The sequence below is a fragment of the Rutilus rutilus genome (assembly GCF_951802725.1).
Source record: "Rutilus rutilus genome assembly, chromosome: 11".
Classification (NCBI taxonomy): domain Eukaryota; kingdom Metazoa; phylum Chordata; class Actinopteri; order Cypriniformes; family Leuciscidae; genus Rutilus; species Rutilus rutilus.
Genome location: NC_140216.1, coordinates 29288477 through 29301738, shown reverse-complemented (window position 1 = coordinate 29301738; position 13262 = coordinate 29288477).

The following is a 13262-nucleotide window of genomic DNA, read 5'->3' as shown; positions in this document are numbered from 1 at the left end:
AACAAGTACAGTAGTAAACTAGTATTCCATTCTGAACAGAACCAGTGACTCACTAGTCCTCTTTTTTTTTTTTTGGACTTATAGAAAGAATAAAGTAACAAATTTGTTTGCAGAGTATAGATATTGACTGAATCCGATGAGAAAACCACTTGCTTTTGGCCTGTACTATAAATATTGTTAAGGGTTCATGGAGTCTGTGTCAAGTACACTAAGAATTGCCATTACAAAGCTGTGCAACTATGCTCACCAGCCATGACATCACAGAAAGGTCTTACTGTTGGATAAAAGGACTTTGAGTTGGTTAACCTGCTGTTTTACCTGCAATCGTTACCTTGTTGTGACAAGGTGAAGGACGTTTAGGAACAGACAATCTGTAGGTCATTACTGCCAAATGAAAGCCTGTGATCTTTGTATAAAACTCTTCTGCTAATGGGTAACCTGTGTCCAGTGTCATTTCCTTTTGATGTGCAAATGCCACACTGATCTGGGAGCCGAGCTCTCTGCAAACGTCCTCAACAGGCACTTTTAATTAAGGGCGAGAGAAAGCCTCACTGTAGACTCCCCTCATCTGTTTCACATTTTCTCCACCGAACCACTGTAAAGGAACACTGCAGCCCCTGTCATATCAACTCTGCTTCTAATGTGTAAAAGAAGTCCAGAGGTCTGATTATCATTCAGTCAAAACACATGAGCCGGGGTCAGACCTGTCTAGCGTTGACTCGGAGTCCTCCGCTAAGTAGCCTAATCCACGTCTAACTAAACCCAGTATGCGAAGCACCGCAGTAGCCTCAACCAAAGCCATATGTTCCTGAGCGCTACCTATTTCAAACATCTGCACATCTCCAAATCGCTTTATCCCCTTATAGATGGTGCAAAGCTGTTGGGTCGGTGGTGACGCACAGAACCTTGCTGAGAATAATTTTTGACTCGCTTTGTGGAGTTTTAGTTCAAAGCTAAGTGATTCTTCAACTAGGTACCAGGAAAAGAAAATCTTCTGTGCTTTCGCTATTTCTAAATCACTCCCAGTTTGCTTGTTGTATTCCTCATTTGTAAGCTGCTTGGGATAAAAGCGCCTTCTAAATGAATGTAAAAGTTGTGTAAGCCAACTCATGCACCTTCACACCTAATTTTAAATGGCATTATGTTTTTACAGAAGCGTGTTCGAAATCTCCCCCTACCTAATTCACTATTCCCTACATAGTCCACTAATATAGTCCACTCGATGGAGTGAATGAAAACGAGTTATAGTGTATTCGGACACTTTTGCATAGTTTGTGCTTGCTGTTTAATAATCATTTGACACTTAGCAAACTGGAAGCTCCAGTAGTAATAACAAGATTTATCTTGATCTCTGGCATGGAAACTAGCATGCATAAACCTTAATTAAACAATTGACCATCAGTGAATTATGGGTATTCTCTAGCCGTTGAGATTGCGGGAATGAGTGCACTCGATAACGTCCACTATAGTTTCGGACAACACTACAAATGGCAGTGCCCTATTTAAGGGTATAAGGGGGCGATTTCGGACACAACCAAGCACAAATAATGCTAAGAATGCAAATAATGTGTGTGAAATAATATTACAATTGAAAAGAACTGTTTTATATTTCAATATATTTTAAAATATAATTTATGTCTGTGATGACAAAGCTGAATTTTCAGCCGCTATTACTCCAGTCTTGATCACATGATCTCACATTATAATTTATTTCATAAATCATCTAATATGCTGACTTGGTGCTCAAGAAACATTATTGTTATCAATGATGAAAACAGTTGTGTTGCTTAATATTTTTACGGAACCATTAAGTGGCCAATTTGCTCACCTTCAAACCTGCTCAACTCACCAGTGTTTTTTATTTATTTATTTTATTTTTTTTATAGTTGTCAGCCACCATTTTTTATTATTTTTTACAAAAATGTAATGGCCCCCAGAATATTTGGATGTATACCTGAATATGCAATATTTCAAAAGAAATAAGTCTCTGCTTTTCAACAAAACAAATGCGTTCTTTTCTTTTTTTTTCAACACTTGAATGTGAGAAAGTTCCATAAAACAGCTAGAACAGAACAGCTTTTCATGCTTGAATGTAAAAAAAACACACATTATTTTTCAGTTATTTTACATTTTTGCAGCACCTCTCTTCCCAGTCTGTCAGTAACAGCAAAGAATTGCCTTCCAGGCAATTAATTTCACTTGCGGCCATCTCCCGGGCAGCTATTTCAGTCATGCGAGTACAGCTCCTATATCTTTAGAAACATAAAATTTTCAAAAACCGTTCACCAAGCATATGATTAAATTTCATACTTGAAATCACTAGTGAAATCTGACAACAACTGTTTCATAAATCTTCTAAACGTTCAAATCATGACAAAAAACCCTGCATTTTTTCAAGCTGGACCAGCCAAAGAGCATGCGTAGTCCTTAGCACGCGTCTCAGAACACTGACTGATAGCAACCGGAGCTTCTAATGGCAGCTGCTGACACAATGACTTTACCCATTGACGTTTGGCTCTTTTAGAAGGCAGAACCTATTCCACAATATTGCGCGTTTCACTTTTTCTCCCATTCATAAAAATACGAGTGCACTGTCTTTGTACATCTAAAGTATTTGGTAACACTCTGTTTAGTTCCTGTCTGAAGCCCCGCCTTCTAAAAAGTGTAATGTGCACTGATTGGTCAGCTGGACAACTGTGTTGTGATTGTTCAATCTCTAAATCATGTTTCAGGAAAGTCATGCCCCTTACCATAACTGCGATAGAGATTAATTAACTCCATAACTAATAGAGATTAATCACACTACTAATTCAAGTTAATCAGGCCTAGACACTTTTTTGGGGGAGGGCGGGAATTATTTAAATGAGGAATATTGTGACGTATAGCCTAATTTCCCGGAAGAAAACGTAAGACTACAAACAAGGTATTTTAGGGACTCCACAAACAGTCCTTACTGATATAGATAATAACTCCATTTGGAGTGGACATTGTGCTTTGTAACTTTGTATACCTTTTTAATGCTGAAACAGCAACAATATACACTAAAGAAAGTTGAAAATGTACCAAAAAAAGCATAATAGGTTCTCTTTAAAATTACAAGCACAATAATGACGTCCCACAACAAGCTTAAAATTAGCTCATGTTGGTCACTGACATAATAATCAAGTGCTAGACAAGATCATCTGACAGTCTGCTAACATATCTGATGAATGTGCATTGGGTTAACCAAGCTAATCCTTCACTAGTCATTTGTGTACAGAGGCTAAGTAGAGCAGATAAACCTGTAGCCTTCCATTCTTTTAGTGTTGCCCGACCATCTAAACTCGCCATTCCACTTTCCTTTCTGTTGTTGACTTTACAAATGTCTCTTCTCAGCTCTCCATCCAGTCAGTTGACTTGTAGGTCGCTAACATTTGACTCTTTGTCAAGATGGCGTCTCCCCAAACATACAAGACAAAAGACCAAATCAGTGCAAACAGTCTTAACAAACAAAGCAGTACCAGTCTCTGTGTCACTGGTTAAGTAAGGAATAATTGACAACGGGCTGTTAAATTATTAGAAAAAGAATGCGCACCCGAGGTGGTGATGCGGCCACTACACGAAGCAGAGCTTTTAAACTTTTAAACTATTTTAGTAACAACAATATAGTCAGAGCAGCGCTGACGACACGTTTCTGTGTGAGTGTGTGTCTGTACTTTATGTGTGTGTGCGCGTTTGAGTGTGAGAGAGAGCTGCACATATTTTAATCATTTTTATCCTATTGTTTACTATTTTGCTTGGTCAGTGTTGTTGTGAGTTTTGGTTCTTTTTGTTGTTTGTTGTAGTTTGTAAGGACCTTTTGTATAACTGAAATAATTTGGCAAGGTGATATGGAACTGTAATGGGGTCAAGACCTGCTTGAAACTACTTTAACCATGGGTTTCCCTGAAAATAATTGCACATCTTAGAACGTTCGTCAACCAATCAGATTCAAGCATTCTACAGCCCCGTAGTAGAACATTAGTTCACAACACAATGGAAATAAGCCACAACACAACGGAATAAAGCCACAACACAAAGAAATAAAGCCAAAACGCAACGGAAATAAGCCACAACACAATGAAATAAAGCCACAACAACGGATATATCTCCCGACCTCTAGAGGGCTCTCAGAGCATGGTAAAGTTAGTTTTCCTTTACACTGTTCTATGGTGTTGGCAGTCTTAAAAATATATCAACACCACGATTAGTTTGAACATGTAACGTCCTGGTTGCGAATGCGACGTAGTCGACGTCGACTGAATGGGATCACACTATTGTCTTCGAGCGTGCGAGCACGAGCAAATGAAATTTTCCGTGCGTGATTTGCATCACACACTCCTCCCCGCGGAGCGGGTATAAATACGGAAGTGGATGCACGCACTAGTTGCTTTACGCTGAGGAACTGTGAGAACTCGGTCAGCGGTGGTCCAGATATAGTGGCAAAGGGACTACGTCCTCCGTTCCCTCCTTCAGGGAACGGTGGGTTGCATACGCAACCAGGATGTTCCCTTTCTGTCGAGAACATCAGACGTAGTCGACGTTGACTGAATGGGATCTTAGGCCCTGGAAAACGCCACTAGAGCTGCCACCTTCCAGTGCCTGGGTAAAGGCCTCAATTCCCCCCGAAATACTGAGGTGGCGAAGGCGAGGCTTAGGCCAGGGAAGTCAACTGCTGTTCCTACAGGACCACTGGGAAAGCGTACATTTGACAAGGATGGAGAAGTATGCTGAGGCAACCACATCCTGGCTCGATGGGGAGGTATTATATGGGATATACACATATGGACTGGTGACCAGGCAGTACAACATATGGAAATGTCACTGGGATGACTCCAGCCTAACAGGGGGGAGGATCAAGCAACAGTGATGGCAGAGCGGGCTCTGCCGAGGGAAGACACGGGCTCACCGCAGGGAGCTGTACCGTGGAATAATACGCATATGGAATCACCGTTGGGATCACAACATATGGGCCCAGTCTAACACAGGTTCCACTAGTGCATACGAGTGGTAGGCCTGGCTTCGGACGCTCCGTCACGTCCGATGCTGCAGGGTATGGAGGAACTAAACAGGGTTCGGTTAAGGGGAACTCTACTGGAGCTATGCGCACGTATCTGGTCCATAGGAGGGGAATGGCGCAGCAAGCCGACACTTCGAACTGTGCTTACGGTGAAACTGGCTTCATGTGAAGGGAGCCCACGGGCAGCAACGGTTCGAAACACATGCTAGATGTTTATAGGTGTCGCCCAGCCCCCAACTCTATTCAACATCTGTTTAGTGAGGGACTGTATGCCAAAGCCTGGGAGGGAGCATCCTTATGAGGAGCTCACCGCCCAGGTGGCCTGTGCATCTTGGGATTACTCACCAAGACGAAGGCAACCACTCTGAGTGGGCCAACCTCTACTTGGAAACAGCCTTCCCTTCTGCTGACTTCCATAACAGATAGAGCTGGTCTAAGGTCTGATCACATAAAACCGCACAGAGAAAAGCCAGGGCTGGGTCTGCCTCCTCCGGGGCAGCGCTTGCAGGCTCACCACCTGGTCCCGTAGGAGAGGTAGGAACCATGGGCACACATTCAGACCGGGGTCTCAACTTGTGAGAGATGGCCGGCCAAATTCCAGGCACAACTTGTCGACCGAAGGTAGCAAGTCCCTACCCTCTAGTGGAGACCACGCCAGCAGGAGAGCTGTTTCTTAAAAAACAGAATCTTTTAACTCACTGCCTATGATGGCTCAGGGCGGTCTCTGTAGTGCAGTAGCACCAGAGAAAAAGCCAAGAGGGTAAGGAGGGGATGCAAGGTTTTTATAGATCTCCTTGCTTGCCTCAGGGACCTGACGATCAAGTCACACTCCGTCTGAAACCACTGCTTTATGATGTGCGTCAACTTAGAAGCCACAACATTTTGAGGTGGAGGACAGCACTCCGCCAGCAGTTCTTAAACGGAGCACTGAAGTGATCGAACACCTTCGGGATCTCCTCATGGAGAGAAGACTCAATTCAATGAACTGGTTCGACTTCTATTAGAGGAGCAAGCTTCTTTCTAGAGGTGCTCACAGAAGTGATGGTCTCTACTGCATAACAATTCTTGTGGTAGACCAGAACCGCCGCGTCCTGTTCTTACCAGACCTGGGACTTTCCAAGGTCTAGACGCGGGTGCCATCGTGCCCCATCCCTGAGAATATACTCAGAGGAAGGTGTCAGGAAGGCTGTCGAGAGGAGGAGGTTGGTTGCAATAAGGGGCAACTAACAAGACCTGCTCCATTGCACAAGACAGGAGCAATGCTCAACACCAGATGTGAAGGGTATCACTGAGCATCAGGAGCATTTCTGCTCAACAGCTGATGTGACGAAGATCACTGAACTTATTCTCTTCCTGATTCAAGCACCATAGTGCAAGAAGGCTCACTGGGGAACGCATTTCTGTGGAGCCCAGGGCCAGCTGTGGCCAGAGTTTTTGTCTAGGGTTATCCGCTCAGACAAGAGAAGAAACAACTGACGTGGACGAGTACGGAGGGGCAACAGACGTGGCTGTGCAGCCCCGAAGTGGTCCAAACAGGTGGCCAGCTGGGGATGGAGTCTCCACTGTATCTGGATCGGAGGCTGTCGTGAGGCTTGTGAGTGGCACGAGTGACCAGGCCAGAAAAAAATAGGTGGAATGAAGTGACCTTAAAAGCTTCTGACTCCAAGGAGGAGGTGGCGGGCAAGTTGCAACGTGCGAGGGGAGCGCAGCTCGACGGTCGCAATGTTGTTGGAACAGTACAAGCTTGCTGAGCAGCGGTGTCTCGAAGCGAGGGACTGAACGCAACTCGAGGCAATGAATGCCAATGCAGTCAGAGGCGCCCAGAGTTCTGTTACTGCATGCCCTTTATACGTGGCCTCATATGGAGGAAGCCAAGCGGCTGCACCTGCCATATGCCCCAAGAGCCTCTTAAAGTTTCAGTGGGACCCTTTCTCACTTCTACATAGCACTGAGCTGACACACCTCACTTGAGAGATGTGCTAGACCGAGACCACCTCCAGACTAGAAAAGAGAAACTCGGAATTGGGGCGATATTACGCTTTCCCAGTTGACCTGAGGACCCAACTGGCTATAGAGCACTGGAAGGGTAGGACCATGTACTGATACTTCGTACCTTCAAAAGCAAAAACACAGGTGTGATGGATCTCACTAAAAAAAATTCTCACTAAAGCATTTATGCTCAACACCTTGGTATGATGAATATCACTGAGCCCGGGCGGAAGCCAAGCAAAATGAATCGCAAGCCAGGTCTGAAGGTACTGAATGAGGCCAGGCTGGGCATCGGTTGGATGCGTTTTAGACTTCAACAAAACCGGACCAGGGCCAGGAACCACAGACGTACCCGAGGTGGGGCAGCAAGGTGGAGGACAGGAATCCGGCTCGAGAGGCCTGAAGGTGGCCCGAAGCGGGATCTGAGTGTGCAACACTTACCTGACTCCACTGGGTGGCAGAGGAAGCGTGAGAAGGCGGATAACCAGCATCCTCAACGCACCCAGCTGCCAGCTGGCGAACAAGAGGGGGCTGAGGGGTGTAAGGCTTTACAGGGTCACACACCGTCAGACTAGCCCTCTTGGGGCCTAGGAACAGAGGAATTTACTCTTCTTTGAAGTGTGGGTACCGCCTGCTCCATTTTGGGAGCCAGCGGTGGAACAGACACACACACAAAAAAGACTCCCCCCGGCCCTCAACCAGGGGGAGGGAGTGGATGACTCACTCCAAAGCACCCTCCTCCATCCCTGAGTGGCCCGCTCAGGAATGCTTTCGCTGTCGCTTGCCACCTGGCTTGGCAGCACCTAGAGCGGACTGGGCGTCCGTACTGCGGCCGGCTCTATGCCGAGGCCTGGCTGGAGGCTGCTGCGGAGGCCCAGCAGAGCGGCGGCACAGGAACACCCTCGGCGACAAGCGGAGGAACTGCCACCGGCGGTGGGGTGATAGCAGTGAGCCGCCGGGGCAGGATGTGCCGGAAGGCCTCCATCTGCACTTGGGCGGCAGAAAACTGCTGGGCGCAGTTCTCCGCCGCATCGCCGAGCAGCTCAACCTGGGAAATTGGGGAGACCAGGACCCGAACCTTGTCCGCATCCGCCATACGACCAGGCTGAGCCAACGATGGCGCTCCTGGACCACTAACGTGGACATCGCCAGACCGATCACGCACGCCACAACACTCGTGCCCCGGAGGGCGAGGTCGGATGCGGTGCGGAGCTCACCTATGAGCGCACGGTCTGGACTGCATGTCCATGAGCGCCCTGGCCTGATAGACCTGAAGCAGCGCCATGGCATGCAAAGAGGAGGCGGCTTGCCCACAGGCTTTGTAAGCTCTGCACGTCGGAATGGGCGAGAACTCACAGGCCTTAGGGGGGAGACGAGGGGTCGCATCCAAAAAGCAGCGGCCGCCGGACACAGGTGCACCATTGGAGGGACAGCCTCGCAACCCTTCACCGCTCAAATTTAATTGAAAAATGTAAAGCTTTTAACCACAGGCGAAGGGATTCCTCATTCTTCAGCGCGGGGTAAAGGTCGTAGGGCGCCTCGCATCCACATTCAGCTCTTGTACGCGTTCGATGATTAAAACACTCCTCCAAGTAAATTTTTCTTTTGTACCAGTTATTATGACAACCTCTAACTGCACAAACAATCCCGGTCTTCCTCGAAGCCTTAACGATGAGTTAGTTGTTACGAAGACTTGTTTGATTAACCGCTACAGTGAAAAGTGAGTTAGCTCGCCAGTGACCGGAAGTGCCTGACCGGAAGTCTCGCACAAAATACCGTCAACTGACTGTGTCCGTATTTCCGTTAAAAATAAGGTGAATAAGGCAATAACTTTGCAGGCAGCGTCTGCGCACGACGGCACCTCACGGAACTGATTTCAGACAGACTTCCGAGGAAGCATAACGGTTTAATGCTCTACTGTAGATCATCTACAGCAAAATAGAGCAAGCTTTAGTGCAAACATGAATATGTAATGACTAGAATAGTAATTTCTCGCTAGAAATGACATCATCAGTGGAAAACGATGATTAAAAATGTACATTTAAACACAAAGTGTTTGACCAGTCGCAACTTTCAGACGCCATCTTTATTTTTCTAGCTCAACTGAATGGAATGGAAAGCACAGGATTGTGAGATATCAAAGGCGGAGAAGGATACTTCTATGCTGCCTTCAAAAATCGATCAGATGAAGGTATCTCTTATATACTTGCACTGGAAAAACAGTTTTGCTCTGACGAGAGAAATTCTTGTTGTGATTAGAACATTATTTAAAAGGGTACGAGGAGTACAACATTCACCTAACCTCATTATTATTTGCAATATAACTTTCTTTGAACGTTTATTTGTAATATTCCAAGAAGGTTAACGTTAACATTCATCAAGTACAAATTACATTACAAGGATGTTCTAAAAAACATGGTGTTCTCAGAATGTTTTCTTTCAACGTTATGAGAACGTTCATCAAGTAAAAACATTAAAAAAAGATGTTTCAAAAACGTTGTTCTAAGAATGTTTCTCTCAACATCATGAGAACTCATACCATTTATTACAGTTTTTCTCAGTCGCTTTGGTGCATTTCTCACATCACTATTTACATTTGCACAACAGTTAGTTCAACCTCCATAACATTTAGTCACTTGTGCACATCATAGTAGCAGTTTCTCATTCCTTCCAACAAATTGCAAATGCTTTTGGACATGCATCAATCCCATACACAAAAGAAATATATGTAAATATATTTTAAAGTGTCAAAAATATATGTGGCATATATTCCAAATACATTGACGTTGTCCACTTATATTTATCATTTTGAAATATATTCTGAAATATAACAAAAATATATGATGTTAAGTGTGAAATATATTTACATTTATATCATGTAATTTAAAATATATGACAAAATATATGGTCATAAAATGTTTAGCTTGCTAAAGAAGGGTCGAAAATGTATTATTTAATCATAGTAATTCCTCTACCTTTTCCCCTATACACAACAGTAGGCTACCATATTTCACTACTGTATTATGACACACAGCTATAATAAATACTGTACTTACATTTAAATGACTGCAATGTAAAATGACAGAGAGTTGCTTTCCTAGGACTATTAGGCCATATTAGATGGCACATACCTAACACTAAGTGCAATTATTAGATTTATTGTTGTTTTATTGACATCTTTCCTGAAGTCATTTAAATATTGAAAATATGCACAATATTTATGATGCAAGTATAACAATGATACTCCAACAGTGAAGTGCACTTAAACAATAGATAGAACTCAGTGTCTAACACTGCATACACACACTATTAAATATCTGTATTCAATTCTGTAAAAATAGGGGAAAAAAACTCTGCATTCTGTGTGTTGTTTCCTACATAAAATTGTCATTTTAGGCCAAAGAAGTTAGTAAAGGGGCAGCTGTGGCCTACTGGTTATGTCTATGGGCTTGTAACCGAAGGGTTGCCGGTTTGATCCCTGACCAGTAGGAAAAATGTGGGTGGGTGAAGTAGAGCACTGCTCTCCCATGCCCACATCCATGACTTAAGTGGTCTATCTAAAAAAATAATTGAAAGTGTGTTGTTTGTTTGTGAAAATGTTGACTTTTTAAATTTCTAAATATATTTACATATATTTAACTAAAATATATTTATTGGGCCAATTTAAAATATTTCCATATATTCCAAAAATATATTCTGAAAATATATTTCAAATACATTTCTTTTGTGTATGGGATTGCTTTCATACAACTCTCTGCTGTTTTATAACATTATCATTTGATTATGTCATGTCAGTCAAAATTAACTATACTTGTGAATGCTGAATAGTCATTCCATATAAAACTAATAGTCCTCATTTCATTGCTTGAGTCATTACATACAAAGATGTTGAACTAGTTGTCAAAATCTGTCAAGCTAATTGTACACTTTTTTCTTTTCTTTTTTTTTCCTGAAAATGTCTCCTAAATTGAACAGTTTCTCTCAGGTGAATCTCAGCTTTCACTGATGAGGAACGTCTGGATGTGCATGAATGATTACAGTACTGTGTTGTATGTTCAGTTCCAATATGTACTGCAATATTGTTTACAGTTGTGCACGGCTCTACCCAAAGGGAGTTTATGTTTGTTGTAAATAAGGGTGTATTTTTTTCTTTTGCACAATGCTGTGAACAAATTAGAATTGCAAAAAGCATATGCAGTAAAAATGTGAAACATACATATTCAGTGTCTTGTACTCAGTTACCTCACTAAATACAGTAATGTGTAACTTTACTGTATTTTTCAAATGGCTATGCAAATAGTATATAGTGCTGTCTTGAGCATTTTCAGGTCTCACCAAGATCAGACTTTTTTGCATTGGAAAACATTTACAGAGTAAACTGTCATAATGAAAATCTTGTTCATAAACAATGGTGTCAGGACTTTTCATCTTGATGGCACTGACACTTTCATTGACATGAATACTTGCTTTTGAGGAATGAGCTATCCATTTTGAGCAAGTGACATGCTTTTGCAGGTTATCAACTAGGTTTTGCAGTTTGTACTAATTGTTTTGAGAACTGCATTAACTGTTGTGCAAATGTAAATAGTGATGTGAGAAATACACCAAAGACACTGAGAAAACCTGTAATAATGTTATAAGAATGTCCTATAAATGTTATTTAAAGAATGTTTTATCTTAACATTTTGTTCCCTGTTAACTGGGATCCCTTTACGACTGTACTAAAAACACTGATTAATAGATGGCAGAATGTGGCTTGATAACCTTCACTTTTACCATCACTGAATCCCAGCATACGATCCATCCACAGATGTCATTTAGAGACACGACATTCCAGTCCATTGTTGTCCAGCAGCTGCATGGCACAGTGTGTCTTATATCTTCATGTGTTTTACGGGCGAACGGGGACTGACAATGTATCAGAGAGACAGAGAACTGGTGTAATAGCATCGCACACATTCCTTCCCCTTGTTCTGCCGCGTTGATTGCTTCCTCTCTCTTTACTGGATGTGTTAAACGCACACAGTGGCGAGAGACAAAGAGATGCTTGACCTTTGAACTCTGACTAAAAGCAAGCCTAATCTTAAGTTAGCATCCTTGGTTTTTGTCATTGTCTTTTCCCAGACAGAGAATGAATGCAACTTTGGTACCGGGGTCAGAGCCGTTCAACAGTTCTCCGTTTACCAATAGATGTGAGTTTGTCTCTCTCTCTCTCTCTCGCTCTCTCTCTCTCTCTGTGTGTGTGTGTGTGTACGTGTTCCTCTCTATTCACGCAGACACACAGCCCACCCAGGAAAGGTTGTGCTGAGTGTCTGTTGACCCCTTTTTCACCTTTGCTAAACACTGCAATTATCTCCCTTCAGCTCTTTACAGGGAAGGAACACAGATTACTTGGATCTTTGTATCTCGAGTTTGCATAAATGAAAGCGGGGTGCCGGGTATTTCTCTTGAGAAGTCCCAGTTTTGAATTACTCTTTCCCTTCCCACTTGTCAGTTAGTGTTCTCACTGTGTAACCCAGACCAGTGCTGGTGTAGAAAGATGAGAATAGAGAGCTGCACTTCCTGTAAAAAAATCTACCGGTCATAATATTGTTGTGTAGTGTATATCTGTAACAGCTTGTGACTTAGCACAGTACACTCAAAAGTGCACCTTTTTTTTTTTGTTTTTTTTTTTGCTTATCTACCTGTGAAAGGTGCTTAACATGCGCACTGAAGGTATTTTATGTACTGTACCCATTTTGGGGTAAACAAGATACAAAGATCTCCTTTCAGGGTACTACGCTTGTGCACCTAAAAGTTATACTCTTGACAGATACAAATATGAATGGCATTAATGCTGAATTCACAGCTTTCAAGGCTCAGATTGATGCTGATGAATATACTGTATATATAGCACAATTAATTCTAAATTATTCATACTTTCATTGGAGGTAGATGAGAAATCTTCAATTTTATATATTCACACTACCATTCAAACGTCATTTTAAATGCTCACCCAGGTTGCATTTATTTGATCAAAGATACAGACAATACAGTACTATTGTGAAATATTATTACAATTTAAAGTAACAGCTTTACTTTTAAAATGGGATTTATTCCTGTGATGGCAAAGCTGAATTTTCAGTAGCCATTTCTCCATTCTTCATGTGAGCCTTCAGAAATTATTCTAATATGCTGATTTGACGCTCAAGAAACTTTTATTATTATTTTCAATGTTGAAAACAGTTGTGCTGCT